The 16,107-nt window shown below is 43.3% G+C and overlaps 1 protein-coding gene across 2 annotated transcripts in view; it reads right to left on the bottom strand.

The window, feature by feature from the left end:
- The window catches only part of LOC138480760 (rho GTPase-activating protein 20-like), a 477,633-nt gene that overhangs the window by 299,391 nt on the left and 162,135 nt on the right, over positions 1 to 16,107 (bottom strand). Inside the window, exon 1 of one of the 2 annotated variants that reach the window (XM_069612495.1) lies at positions 315 to 580. The exons of the other annotated variant lie outside the window; for it this stretch is intronic. The gene's annotated coding sequence lies outside the window, so the exon portion shown is untranslated. Of the gene's footprint in view, positions 1 to 314; positions 581 to 16,107 lie in introns of those variants that run through there. 2 annotated transcript variants of the gene reach the window in all.

Below are 16,107 nucleotides of genomic sequence, written 5' to 3' on the forward strand. Positions count from 1 at the left end.
CAAGACGTTACATGCTTTACAATATCTGTCTCACAGATGGTGCTATTTTACAGGTAGCCTTTTCAACCCAAGACGGCAGTTCTCAATGAATTTATATGGGGTCATCAGATGAGTACCGTCTGACAGCCTTGTAACTTTCCGTTCTCATAACGCTGTATCTAAGGGAAAGAAAATGCTGGGGAATTCAACCTCTACAAAGACCCGTTTTTTTGCAAACTGGTGATACTCGTAGTTCAAGAATAAAATATACAGGCTTATCCTAAAAGATCTCACATGCCAGATAGTCGGAACGATGGAAACTCTGAAGGACTCACCTTGAGAATGCTCGCATAGCGTGCACGGCGCTGCACAGGGTGTCGAGGGCAGGGGCCGGCGGCGGCGGACTCCCCCCATTGGAACCTGAAGTGCGCAGTCAGGGCCGTCCACCTCCGGGCCGTTTCTGCTGCCGAGTTTTCCACTGGCCTCTTCCCTTCTGCACGGCGCTCCGAACATCTGCTCCCAGCCACACCACACCCTTCGGAGGCCGCACAAAAGCGCCTTTCTCCTTCCAGATGTGGCTCGGCGCCCCCCCTGCCTGCACACGCGCCGGCTCTTCAGCGGTCATTATAACGGTTTTTATTTGCCAACGCGGATTTCAGGCATCTGATGCACGCCTCCGGAATGTGTCGGTCCTGTTTACTTTCAATCTGGCCATTACAAATCCACGATGCATTTTTGAAGTCCGTTCTCAGCACGTCCTGGCCATGTACACGCGTGCAGTTGTGCTTCGCCCGATGGTCTGGCCATTGTACTTTCTTTATATTAACTAGTGCAGACAGTGCTGTAACCATGTTGATATATTTGAAAACCTTAAAATACAACTTGAAACTCTCTTTGATGCTGACATTAAAGGTACAAGATGGTATCACATCTTCAAGTTGGGAGGGAGGGCTGTCTCTGGCAGCGCCTGTGTTGAGGAATTTGTCTTGAACCCTCCACATTCCCCCCTGCCTAGACAAGCCTGGGGTTAGGGGTGCCTATCAGTGGCGCTCTATTTAAGTGATCAACTCCCCGCTCCAGTGCTGAAGCAGGGAGTTAATCACTTCAATAGGGCGCTGATGCTAAACAGCAGGGGGGATTTGCCCCATGCTGGTTTAGTATCACAGCCCTATTGAAAGGAAATGCCCCTGCCTTCTGCCAGTGCTGGCGAGAGCGGGGGGGCATTACATTTCACAATAGGGCGTCTTCACCTACCAAGGCAGCTGGGGGAAACCCTTGAAAGACTCCCCCAGCAGGCGTGGCGGGGGCCTAATGTGGCACCCTGGGGTACCGCCCAGGTTGCCCGTGCTTAAAGCCAGCCCTGTCTTGCACATAGACGATATGCTCTCTTAAAAATGCCTATTACATGTCAAATCAAGCACAGAAGCTTTGGATATTCAGTAAATCAGACAAAACACTGTCCTCTGGTCGCTAGAAAAATCCATTACAATCGTACCACTCGCTTGGCAAAGGGAGCGTTGGGTGAGTTCAGGCGCTAGATTTGCAGTTGATTGTGAGCCAGCGTTGTGAGGTTGAACATGTCCAACCCGCCCACAATTACAAGCTGCTGAAGAAAAGGCAACCTTTACTCTCATTGGATCATTCAACACTGCCTAGCTTTGCCAGCGCCTAGCTTTGTCAAATTAGGGAATCACACCCATCTGGACACAATTTACCATCTGTTAGGTGGCAAACTGTTTTACGTGGAGCCCTAACAAGACAGAAATAATGATTTTTTATTATTTTAAAGGCGATGGAGTGGTAAGGAGAATATTATCTGCCTTTTATTAATCGGTCACTGCATGGCCCCCAAACCCCATCACCAAAGAGCTCTGTGTCGTGGTTTATTACAAGGTCACCCTCAACTCAGTGAGTTCCTTTCCCCCCAATCCAGGTGGTGCACAACAAAGCGCTCTTCTTTTGTTAAGGTTCAGTTTGTTAAGGCCTCCAACCCGTTTTGCACCCAACCCCAACAAATACCTGGTGTCACAATGGACTAGGAACCAGGAGGCGTGTAGTAAGAATATAGATTTATTAATTTATTTAAACCAAATTTGACAAATAGACTAACATTAGCCACCAATGCTGTGGCAAGACAAGAACAAAAATGACTTCCGTAATGGCACCAACACAGAGATAATACTGAGCTATGCAGTCACAATTTCCCACAGCTTTCTTTTCAAATCCCTCACCAATGCAGAAAGGGAACAATTCAAAACACACAGTGATTGCTGATTTGTTTATTATACTTTTCTCACAGCAACCCCCACCCTCCAAACATCAATTAGACTTGGCCCATCTGAATTGAAGGCCAGTGCAGAGAGTGGGAACACAATGGGAAAATCGTTTTGGGATTCTGATAAAATGCACTCTTTGGAAAAAGGGAATCAAGGGGCACAATCGTTTTTTTTTACTATTACCACGGATGCAATATGAGGGAAAGAAAAGCAATGGGAGCATTTGTTTTGCCACACCTAAAAAGAAGAGGCAGGGCTTTGTGGTTTTGGTCAGAGCACAATGGGAACAGATGGACAATTTCGTTTTGCACCCTGCACTCTCACGTGGGAACAGGGTTTTGTGATTTAATCTTTTGGCAGATCTTTATGTCTATAACAGCTCAAAACACACTGGGAAGAGCGTGTTAGGTTAGAATGACAACAAAACACATCCCATGATTTCTAAAGGGGAATTCATTGATTTCATTTAATTAAATATGCTCAGGATCTACGCAGACGAATAGGATATTTTACTATCAGGAAATAACTCGAACAATACTTGAAAAATGCAGGGCCTACACAATCTATGGCATTGGTGATAGTTTTACTTGCAGGAGAGACCTTGTAATGAGCACAGGGGAACATCAAGGCACCTCTGGGACAGCAAGAGTGTCAGTCCAGGATAGTCCTCTTTGGCTCCTCCAAGGGGTCCCAGTCAGCTTCTAGGTCTCCTCGTCCCTGTCTCGAATGCTAGATTTGAGGCCTCTCTGCTTGGGTGTTTCTCGCAAGAGGTCAGCAGCAGGTTACCTCCCGGAATAAGTGGAAAAAGCCCAGTTCTGATGCAAACTGCTTTACTTATAGGGCACATGACATCAACACTTGTCATGATTCCAGTTGGTTTTCTCTACCCACCTCCCACCTGTGTGCTAACAGGACAAGGCGATGAGGAGTGTGAGTTAGGAAAGCTGTGGGAGGAAACAGCTTCACCATCCCAAACTGACATGTGGGCTTGGTATGTTCAAATCTCTGACAATCTATCAACATGGCAAGTATCCTAATTTTTCAAATCTTTCCATGTATTGGTATATTTTTAAGAACTACATTTTAAGGCAAAGCAGATGATACTAATGTGAAGTTGGCAGACCCTTCCAATGCAGAGATACTTTTTTTCTTCATTTACTCAGGTGCCGTATCAGTGAAAAATATGCCACTTCATGTTAATTTTAGACTTCACCCTCACACCAACTTTCAAATCTCTCGCAATCAACTTCTGTTATGTTTATCACACCAACATTGTTTTTGCATGGTTCAAAGGGGTATACTGTGACCTTTAATACAAGTCTGGAATGACTGTTGTGGCATATACACTGCCCTTTTCATGCAATAATATGTAATTTTCTATTAACTGAACTCCAGTCTTTTCTGCATTCGCTTTCAGTTTCATTTTCCCTTGAGCATGTGATCAGTCAGAGGCTGACACATTTTAATCTTCAACCTCTCCCTTCTTGGCCTGTAATGGCCCTGACTGGGATTTGTGACCTCAAGGTCACTTCTGCTAAAAGAACAGGCATGGTCCTATCTGTTTCTACCATGGTTTAAATCTAGGCAGTGTATTTCTTTCTATATTTTTAAGCAATGGCCCTGATTGATGGTTGACAACAATACCTCCCTCTCCAAGACCAGAAGAGGAAAGGTCTTGGAGGTTAAGTTTCATCTTTAGGAGAAATGACCAGCTGCATGTAAAATTCAGCAAGAAATGGCCTTTAAACTCACACACAATACATTTTATATGACGTTTTATAAGGCACCTGGTCCTTATATTCATGTGTAATGTACTTCTTTAATCTCACAGTTGCCAAAAACATGAACATCACTTCTGGATTTTCCATATGTATAGGGCAGTTATATGAGAAAACCATGTTCACACTCTGAAAGTCTAGTGAGCACTTCTCTTAGCATTTGGAAGAGGAGAAACAAAGTTATTGTATTTCTTATAATTGCAATGAGCTCGGTTTCACGAGTTTGCGAGTTGACTGGAGCACAATCTGGTATTATTTTGAAGATAATGTACACTGTTATCTGTCTCTTTAAGTAAAAGTGCATCTCTCCATGGATTCAGTAAAACAGCATTGTCAGCCACATGTCTTTATTTTCCTTGCTGAAATGCATTGCACATATCTTCACACTTTTGAGATTTAAGCCCACGTTCTTTCCTTTGAGATTCAGGTTTGTCTTTAGTTCAATAGGCCTCATGTCTGACATAACCATTTCTGTGCTGGCCTTATATTTCAATGGAACTTCCCAAATCACTCTGTCCACTTTATTGCTAGCATTCCGGGGCTATATTTCACCCCACATCTGCATGACCCTCAACCCCATCACCGAAGAGCGCTGCATGGCCCCCAACCCCAATCACCAAAGAGTGCTGCATGGCCCCCAAACCACATCACCAAAGAGCGCTGCATGGCCCCCAACCCTCATCACCAAAGAGCGCTGCATGGCCCCCAAACCCGCCATCAAAGAGTGCTGCAAGGCTGCCAGACCCCAGTATCAAAGAGCACTGCATGGCCCCAACCCCCATCACCAAAGAGCGCTGCATGGCCCCCAACCTCCATCACCAAAGAGCGCTGCATGGCCCCCAACCCCCATCATCAAACAGCACTGCATGGCCCCTACACCCCATCACCAAAGAGCGCTGCATGGTCCCCAATCCCATCACAAGGAACGCTGCATGGTCCCCAACTCCCATCACCAAAGAGCGCTGTATGGCCCACAACCCCCATCACCAAGGAGCTCTGCATGTCCCCCGACCCCATCACCAAATGGCGCTGTCTGCCCCCCAAACCCATCACCAAAGAGCACAGCATGGCCCTCAAACCCCATCACCAAAGAGCGCTGCATCGCCCCCAACCCCCATAAGCAACGAGCACTGCATGGCCCCCAAACCGCATCACCAAAGAGTGCAATCTCTGAGACCTCTTTGACCACAGCGTTACATTTTAAGATGCATGTCTCTTAAATCATCTAGTTTTGTCAAATTAGATAATAAAACCCAGCTTAACTAAAATTAAATCTGGTTGGAGACAGATTGGTTTATGGGGAGCCCTGAAAAGACACATTTGATGATTGTTCATTATAACAGTGATTAACGGGGGCAGAGGAGATGAGTTGCCATTGATTAATGGTGTCTGGCCACTATACCCATCAGCCCAGAGCTCCATCTCTGTGGCCTATTGCATGCATAATCTGCAACAGCATTTCAAGGGTGGGTGTTTTTTTGATTTTTTATTAATCTCCAGTATCTCCGAGGGCTTGGCTCTCTCAAGTGATGAGTTGAACTAACAAATGGGCTAAAAAACGGTGGTGTGGAAGCCCAGAGCAATGCCAGTGGTTCAGATTAATTCAAACCTTCCACCCATCAGATTTTGAGTTTTAGTTTGTCTCCCTATGTGAGAGAGGGTATTCCCAGATGTGGGTCCTTTGCTCGCTGCACCATAGGGAACAAAGCTGCACCTCACTGAGGAGGCCCAACAAGGCCGAGGCATGATGTCTGGGTTGCATGTGTTCCCGTGCGGGGGGTATCTGGCTTAGCAGTTTGGGCAAGCCTGCTCCCATTGGTTTCAATACTTGACTAATTTGCATATGGCGGGACCCCTTTTACAATGGGACAGACAGGCTAAAAATGGTGGAGTGGAAGTTTGCCCAGAGCAATGCCAGTAGTTCATATTAATTCAAAACCTTCCACCCATCACTTTTTTGGTTTTAGTCAGATGAATTAATACACGTTTCTGCAGCCTGTGACTTTCTAGATGTTATGGACTGCAACTTCCAGTATCCACAATCAGCATGGTCAACGGTGGGGGATCATGGGAGCAGGACTGCAAACCTTCTGGAGAGGCACAGGCTGCAGACAGAGACCCTAGAATCATTGATCCAGGCTTTTATGTCAGTGACATTGGCCTGCAAGGTGTGCTTTCTGCAAAGCTTGGTGCCTATCACGGAAACAGCAGCTGGTGCAGACGGCAGCTTCAGATTCATGCATCAACCTGCTGCACCCTCTTATCTTATTGCCCCTGTTCAGCCTAAACATCACCCCATAACCATAGTTCCCCAAGAAGCACAGCCAGGCCTTTGTCGTCTGGAAGCTTTGCATGCACAGGGGCCATGCTATCTCTTCTCATATGTGGAACGACTACACAGAACAATGGTCCCCAAATGGGTCGTACCTGGCTATGCCAAGGGTTTTTTAACTAATGCTTAAAACCCCTTCAATTCTAAAGGGAGTCTATGTTCGTTCCTGAATTCTCATAAGAAATCAGTGTAGGCTCTGCACACTCCCGCAGTTAAGTGGTATTATGGGTCTATGCCTTCTCAAGTGCACATCAAGCAGTATAGAATGTTGCCTCCCACAATAAAATGACTGATGATGTCATGCCAGTTCTGGGCTCTTTGTAATACATTTATTTATGTTTAATGAGTGTTTCCTTTTAATGTGTTTTGGTGCAATACTTACATGTTTTATTTGTACAGTGTTTTGGTTTGTCTACCCAATTAAATATTCATGGTAGGGGCTAACACTTTTAGAAATGCATTTAAGTATAATTGATTGAATTTTCTGATACAATTAAAGATTAAGGTGGATCAGTGTCATAAAATGAGCTTGGCAGACCAAGTTTTAGTTTTAGCTATCATGTTGCACCACCTACAAACCAAAACAGACAGAAAGAGATGAGGTGTATGGAGAAATACAACACACAAAGCAAGCACCCAGAAACAGCCACCAGACTGCTTAGGGAAGTACTATTATTATACACGTTTACAAGGGAGACATCAACTTTAGAAACATTTGAAATTAGGAACAATTTCAGAGACTTAGCCCATAAAGTATGTCTCACAGGGAATCACTTCTTTATTTAAGATGCAGATATGGGTTGGGGAAGCAAGTGCAGTAGGGTCCATTAAGGTACCTTGATGAAGGCCAACGCTGTGTAACGTTTAAAGAATTGCTAACCATGGCAACAGACCTGGCCCATTAGGGAAGAGGAATGAACAAAAGGGCAAAGGTGCAGGGTCATTCTGCATGGTTTGCAATGTCAAAACTTATCAACAGAAAAGCTTCACATAAAAAAAGTAACAATGTAGGCATTCTACTGCTGCAAATCATACAATACAATAAAAAGCCAGATGTATGTTTGTCCGATGCAGTCATGCACAGTAGTTACTGTCCGCTTCCCCTGCTTTTACCACTAGAGGGAGCTGTTGTCTTAGGATATATAGTGCTCCTACTGTGTTAATAAAAACCTACTGGGCCTCATTACGACACTGGCAGAACGGGTTAAACTGCCGTAAAAGGCTGCGGCGCCGTTCAACCCGTTCCGCCACATTACGAGGTCCCCTCGCGGGACACCTTAAGCACGCCTGGGAAAACCAGGCGTGCATACCGGGTCCCGCGAGGGGAAGAGGGAGCAAACAACGGGCCATCTCGTTATGGCCCGTTGTTTACTCCCTCTCCCATTCCCATTCAGCCCTATGGGGGCTGAATGGGAATGGGGATGAACCGTGTCCGTGTCCTCGAGTGAGGAATTACCAGGCCATCCGAACTCGGAATGGTCCGGTAAGTCCTCATTCCGAGGACACGGATGCGGTTTTGCCAGCAGCCATGCCGCCAATAGCGGCATGGCTACCGGCATACCTCGTAATGAGGCCCACTGTGTCTTCTGTATCCCATTGATAACGTTCTTTGACAATGGAAACATTACACTAATAAAATATATACATACAAATATAAACAGAAATTCCTTTGATTAACCATTGTTTCTCTAACATAACTAAATAAATAACTTTTTCCCCATACCCTCCATCCAAAACAACTTTGGCCCGTGTACACGGGCTTTTCCACTAGTTCATAATCAATGGATTGCAAAAGGAGTGATATACAATGCGTGATCCAGTTAGCTCTCAGATGCGAGAGGCACGGGTGCAAAACGCACTGCATTTAGTGCCCCAGGAATGCTTCCCATTATATATTGCAGATCAATCTCTCAATACATGTTTTTAATTCAATCAGATGGGAGGGAACGGGGGCTGATCATCTTAGTTCTCTGCTCTCCTGCAAGCATGCCCTTGCCCTCATTGGAAGCCCTTACTCCAGTCAGGTCCGTAAACAGAGGGATTTATCACGGGGTAGCTTCAGATTGGAAAACCCCTGTACCTTAAAATAGCTTTCACTCTTGGTACGCGTCTGTAGGCGGGGCTAGTCTTCACATGATCATTGTTTTTGGGCATGCGCCTTTCATTTTTGCCTGAAAATGGAATTCCTGGGTATGGCTCAAACTCCTAACTTGACTAGAAACATTGCGAAAACTCTCAAAGTCTGGGGTCAAGACAACATCTCAGAAATGGACTGTGGACATTGCTGAAACTCTCAAGGCATGACTAGGAGAGTAGTTCATTAAAACAAAGAATAGGCGTCCCCGACCACATGAACCCAGGGGAGAACCAAAATAATATGTACCAAGAGGGAAGAGGGGTTCACATGTATGCAACCGGAGAACAAATCGCCGGGATAAACTGCAACAAGCACAGGAGTCAAGTCGGGGGATAGATCAGGTCAAGGAAAGTAGAATTTCATCAATCTTTAATAGGCACATATTCAATTATATCGTACATAGTGCTGAAATTACAATAAAAGTAGCATAAAAACATACCATCAATACTCCACATTTCCTATTAAAGTGCATATTAGCTTGATAGTATTCCTAACATATTGGAATAAATACACTGGGAAAATTATGATGGTAATATGAATTAACTAGAAAAAACAAAAAGGAAAAAATATATTCAAAAAGAAAAAACCAAAACGAAAAAGAAAAAACAGAAAAGTAAGGGCACTCATCCAGGCAAGACTGAACACTCAGTATCTCCTGCGAGGTAAAAAAGTTGTCCCCTGTTCAATCCAATAAATTGTTATGGGAAACAGACAAGTATAGTCGCGTCGTAGCTTAATAGAACAGAAGCAATACTTGTCTCCAATCTGACCATGATAGTCAACAACCAGTACCTCGTACAGCGACCGACCATTTCATGGGCTGTACTGGTATCATACACGGGTGGTTTCGACGACTAATTATCACAGTCTAGGCAGTCTATCTCCTGCCCTAGCAGGAGAGAGAAGGCCTGACAGTCGTCTTCCTCAGGACAGGACAGATTAGATAATTTAGTAATACAATTTAAACATTTCATTTCTTCACATATCTCAAGGCACAAAGCACTTGGTTACAGGCAATATGGAAATAGTTTTAAAATTCTTCCATGCAGACATTTATCTTCATGTAGATCTTCCGTAATTCACAACGATGAGATACTTCTCCATCTTAGTGATACTCAAAACTAACATTTGTAAAAAAGATATACATCAAGGAAAAAAGAAAAGAAAAAGAACTAATTAGAACAATAGACAATTTTTTATTTAAACATTAAAATCACTCATTAAAATATTCCCTTGACCTGATCTAGCAACCCCATGCGTGACCCTATCCGTGCAGTAAAAAGTCATATTCCCATCTATGTTAATTCCAGGGATAACCCCACAATCTGTTCTAAGGAAGAACTAGAAGTGAGCAGCTCCCGATCAATTTAGGGAAAAAGCCAGGGGCCTGATCGTCCCTGCCTATTATGCCGTGAATATGCAGTTAAGTCAATCCAGCCAGGCAGTACGGGAAGGGGAGCCTGAAGGCATTTCAAGCTCACACTGTCATCCCGTCGGTCAAAAAGCTCAAAAGCAGAGTGCAAGCCGACCAAAAAGGTTCAATATAAAATTATAGAAAAAATTATTATAGAAAAAAGTGCAACCCGTACCTTCAAATTGACAAAAAAGCTCCTCCAGAATATGGGTGGGTCTAAACAATACAGCTCCGAATTCTTGTAAAGGTGCAATGCGGGATTCGCTGGGACACGAGAAGGTAGGGCCATCTAGAGACCCAATGCGGTCCGTATCCTGCAAAAGGGAAACCCATCCCGGGGTTAAAGAAAATAAGGAGAGGACTAGCATACGAGCAACAGAAGAAAACCGAAAGAGACTAAGTAGAACCTCCCACTCTTACCTATCTACGATGTAGTCCTCCTATGAGGCTGTAGCCGCTGTGCAGGTCAGAGTAAACTGACTGCTGCTGAATGCGTAAGTTCCTCCAATGGCTTCGGCTTAGTTCCCGGAAGTCAAATGAGGGAGCTACTCAAGATGCCTAAAATACCGTCTCCACGTCCCATGTGACTGCCGTCAAAGATCACATGATGCGGACTAGAAAGTCACGTCCTTAAAGGGACAGTGCATACAGGAGGAATAGACGGGAGAGGAAAGGGAGAAAGAAAGCCCCGAGAAGAGGGAGACAGAGGTAAAGACCCGAAGTTGCTGGTTGTCATGTGACATGGATGTCATAGTCCTGTCATTAGAAAAAAGAATAATGAGAAAAAAGATAATTATAAGAAAAGTAATAAAATGAAAAGAAAAAGACTCCGATGACATTGACAGAGAAAATCCATTCATTAGGTCCAATCGAAGCAGAATTGGAAACGAGAAACGCAGTCCCAAGATCGGTTCTCAGATAGCACATTGTAGCCATTCTTCTTGGTGATTGAGTCCAGTGTAATAACTGTCAGTGTGGTACATCCACCACTGCTCCCTTTGTGCTAATTTAGATGCTGTGTTATGGCGATCAGTACCTTGGACTCGTTCCAATACCCACCATTTAAATTCATCACAGCTGTGGCCCAATTCCAAGAAATGGGCCACTAGTGGAGCATTGTGAGTGCTAGTCCGGATTCTAGATTTGTGCTCCGAAATTCTAGTTTTAATGGGTCTACCTGTCTTGCCAATGTAAGATTTATTACATGGGCAGACAATAACATAGACAACATTAAAGGAATTACATGTAGTGTGTTGTCTAAGCGACCAAACTCTACCATTAATGAATATGGTAGTGCATGCTGAAGTGAATTTGCAAGCATTGCAGGATCCGCATGGAAAATGTCCTACAATCGGAGGAAGGCCCCACTGAGATGTCAATGTGGGTTGTCGCAGAAGGGGTTTAGCTCGATCTGCCTTAGACAGCCAGTTTTTGAGATTTTTGCCTTTTTTGAACGCGAATAAAGGTCGTTCCAATTCTGGATTATTAAGTTGGAGGAGGTGCCAGTGTTTATAAATCATTTTTTTAATCTCTTTATGGTGAGAGCTAAAAGTAGTGACGCATATAATGCGTTGACTAGTTGCATCCGATCTATTCTGCTTAGTAAGTAGTGTATCTCGATGTTGATATCTGGCTCTCTTCCGCGCCTGTCTAAGTAAAAAAGGAGGATAACCTCTGGCTGTTAATCTAGTTGTAATTATATCAGCCTGAGTCAGATAGTCATTGACTTTAGTGCAATTCCTTCTTGCTCTCAAAAATTGCCCATATGGTATACTTTCTCTAAGTGCTTTAGGGTGAAAACTGTCAAACCGTAGAATAGAGTTGCGGTCTGTCTCTTTTCGAAAAAGTTCCACAAGAATCTGTTCACCATCTGATTTCACTGTTAAGTCCAAAAAAGGGAGTGAAATGTTGCTAGAAGTCATGGTGAATTTAAGGTGTGGACTAAGGGAGTTGATCCAGGGGAGAAAATTGTTATAGTCCCCTTTAGTAGTATCCCAAACCATGATAATGTCGTCTATATATCTTTTGTATAGACGTATAGCCGCAAAGAAAGGATTCGAATCATGTAATATCAAAGATTTTTCAAAATGCCACATATATAGAATGGCATAATTGGGGGCAAAAGATGCCCCCATAGCCGTGCCTTTAACTTGTAGATAGTAGGAATTCTTAAATCTGAAGTAGTTTTTGGTAAGAGCTAATTCTAAAAGTTGAATCAGGAATTCACTAGGTATATGTTGAGTATCTGGACGAGAATCCAGAAACCGCTTAATGATGATTAAAGATTCAGCTTGCGGTATATTAGAATAAAGTGACTCCACATCCAAGGTAATAAACATTTCGTGGACAGGATTGAAAGAAAGGTTCTCAAGTTGTTTAATGGCATCCGTAGTGTCTTGTATATAGGTGTCAGTATCGGATGCTAAGGGTTTCAAAAAGAAATCCAGGAATTGTCCCAATGGTTCTAGTATGGAACTGCAAAGGGAAACTATTGGACGACCCGGAGGGTTAATTAAATCTTTATGAATTTTGGGCAGTATGTAAAAAAGAGGAACTCTAGTTTCCTTAGCCGTGAGGAAAAGGAATTCCTTTTCACTGATGATATTTGCATCACGTGCTGTCGTACAGATTGCCTTAATTTCTTTACTAATACCCTCAGTGGGGTCCCCACTCAATTTGTGATACACCATAGTGTTGTCAAGTTGGCGCATCACTTCCTGATCATACTTTGTCGCATCTAGGACAACGATACCACCCCCCTTGTCCGCCTGTTTGATTATAATAGACGGGTCTTCTTTGAGTTTCTTAAGACACTCCCATTCTTTTTTAGAAAAGTTAAAGCTGGGTATATGAGGGTGATCAATAGATTGTTTAAATAATCGATGGAAATCCCTCAGGACCGCTTTTTCAAAAATCGCTGTTTCGTCCGATACCATATTAAGGCTCGGTGTAAAGGTAGACTTGTTCCTAAACGGAGTGGTGGAGTCCTCATCCCTATATTCTTTCTCATTGTTACCAAAAAAGTCTCTCAATCTAATCTTACGGAAAAAGCTCCGCAGTTCAATTTCAATATTCATTTTAGATGGATTCTGCATGGGCACAAAGGAAAAACCTCTCTCCAGTATAGAGATTTCGAATGGATTTAAAATCCTCTGCGAAATATTGTAAACCAGTGACTTAGGTATTACCTCCTGTATGATCTCCTCCTGGTATGGAATAAATTGTCTAACGGTGGTGGCCCCAGTTCTGGGGGCGGAAAAGGGAGGTTGGGAGTAGGGAACGGAGTCATTTGTCCGTATTGGGCAAACGGGGGCGGAGGACCATATTGAGGAGATTGCCAGTACTGTCTACCTCCTCTGCCTCTATGTTGCCCTCTATTCCTTCTATTGCCTCTATTGTACCGCCCTCTACTAGGATGAGTCTGACTCTCATCGGAAGAAGTGTCTGAAAAAGTCACCCTTTTAGGTATAGGTGCCATTTGGGGATTAGCATTGGACCAGTGTCCTGGGCCTCTATAGTCGGCATTAAGGTAAGGGAATGTTCCCTCCTTGGTAAATGCCGAAATGTCTTTTCTAAGTTTATCCATTTTTTTGTTGGTTGTTATTTTAATGAATTCCTTGATCTGATTTTCAATGAGTTCCAGTTTTTCTTTTATATTAGCAATAGAGGTATCTGAGGCAAAGGCCGATTCTGCTTTATCAATCTCCTCCCCAATAATCGCACTCTTCCTAAGTGCAGTATTGATGGTAAGAAGCATTAAGTCACGACTACATTTAATTGCCACCCCAGCAAAAGCCTGTTTATAATCTACATCATCAATAAAGAGACAGGGTTCCAAATGAACCACTAAACCCTGTGGGATAATATTCTTTCTCAAATATTCCGTAAGAAGGTGACTATGCATTTCTGTACGGAATTTTTTCTTTCTAAGTTTAAGGAGGGTGTCACTGGTAACATTCGAATTAGCACCTGTTCCAGTAGTGGTATCTATGGTATCAAAGAAAGAAGGCACCTCAATAGCAGCTGCCAATTGTTCTTCCGAGAAGAACACTGAATCTGATGCCGCCATATTCTATGGTAAAGAATCACTGGGAACAAGGGAAGAAATCAAGAAGAAACAATTTGTGAATTGAACCGTAAGGTCGCGTCACTCTGCAGAAGCTAAGACACCAACTTCTCAATCCGAGAAGCAAACAACAACTATTAGCCTATGCAACAACGTGTTGTACAAACATTAAAACAAAGAATAGGCGTCCCCGACCACATGAACCCAGGGGAGAACCAAAATAATATGTACCAAGAGGGAAGAGGGGTTCACATGTATGCAACCGGAGAACAAATCGCCGGGATAAACTGCAACAAGCACAGGAGTCAAGTCGGGGGATAGATCAGGTCAAGGAAAGTAGAATTTCATCAATCTTTAATAGGCACATATTCAATTATATCGTACATAGTGCTGAAATTACAATAAAAGTAGCATAAAAACATACCATCAATACTCCACATTTCCTATTAAAGTGCATATTAGCTTGATAGTATTCCTAACATATTGGAATAAATACACTGGGAAAATTATGATGGTAATATGAATTAACTAGAAAAAACAAAAAGGAAAAAATATATTCAAAAAGAAAAAACCAAAACGAAAAAGAAAAAACAGAAAAGTAAGGGCACTCATCCAGGCAAGACTGAACACTCAGTATCTCCTGCGAGGTAAAAAAGTTGTCCCCTGTTCAATCCAATAAATTGTTATGGGAAACAGACAAGTATAGTCGCGTCGTAGCTTAATAGAACAGAAGCAATACTTGTCTCCAATCTGACCATGATAGTCAACAACCAGTACCTCGTACAGCGACCGACCATTTCATGGGCTGTACTGGTATCATACACGGGTGGTTTCGACGACTAATTATCACAGTCTAGGCAGTCTATCTCCTGCCCTAGCAGGCGAGAGAAGGCCTGACAGTCGTCTTCCTCAGGACAGGACAGATTAGATAATTTAGTAATACAATTTAAACATTTCATTTCTTCACATATCTCAAGGCACAAAGCACTTGGTTACAGGCAATATGGAAATAGTTTTAAAATTCTTCCATGCAGACATTTATCTTCATGTAGATCTTCCGTAATTCACAACGATGAGATACTTCTCCATCTTAGTGATACTCAAAACTAACATTTGTAAAAAAGATATACATCAAGGAAAAAAGAAAAGAAAAAGAACTAATTAGAACAATAGACAATTTTTTATTTAAACATTAAAATCACTCATTAAAATATTCCCTTGACCTGATCTAGCAACCCCATGCGTGACCCTATCCGTGCAGTAAAAAGTCATATTCCCATCTATGTTAATTCCAGGGATAACCCCACAATCTGTTCTAAGGAAGAACTAGAAGTGAGCAGCTCCCGATCAATTTAGGGAAAAAGCCAGGGGCCTGATCGTCCCTGCCTATTATGCCGTGAATATGCAGTTAAGTCAATCCAGCCAGGCAGTACGGGAAGGGGAGCCTGAAGGCATTTCAAGCTCACACTGTCATCCCGTCGGTCAAAAAGCTCAAAAGCAGAGTGCAAGCCGACCAAAAAGGTTCAATATAAAATTATAGAAAAAATTATTATAGAAAAAAGTGCAACCCGTACCTTCAAATTGACAAAAAAGCTCCTCCAGAATATGGGTGGGTCTAAACAATACAGCTCCGAATTCTTGTAAAGGTGCAATGCGGGATTCGCTAGGACACGAGAAGGTAGGGCCATCTAGAGACCCAATGCGGTCCGTATCCTGCAAAAGGGAAACCCATCCCGGGGTTAAAGAAAATAAGGAGAGGACTAGCATACGAGCAACAGAAGAAAACCGAAAGAGACTAAGTAGAACCTCCCACTCTTACCTATCTACGATGTAGTCCTCCTATGAGGCTGTAGCCGCTGTGCAGGTCAGAGTAAACTGACTGCTGCTGAATGCGTAAGTTCCTCCAATGGCTTCGGCTTAGTTCCCGGAAGTCAAATGAGGGAGCTACTCAAGATGCCTAAAATACCGTCTCCACGTCCCATGTGACTGCCGTCAAAGATCACATGACGCGGACTAGAAAGTCACGTCCTTAAAGGGACAGTGCATACAGGAGGAATAGACGGGAGAGGAAAGGGAGAAAGAAAGCCCCGAGAAGAGGGAGACAGAGGTAAAGACCCGAAGTTGC

The sequence above is a fragment of the Ambystoma mexicanum genome, chromosome 5p (genome assembly GCF_040938575.1).
Source record: "Ambystoma mexicanum isolate Mex_15411 chromosome 5p, UKY_AmexF1_1, whole genome shotgun sequence".
Taxonomy (NCBI): Eukaryota; Metazoa; Chordata; class Amphibia; order Caudata; family Ambystomatidae; genus Ambystoma; species Ambystoma mexicanum.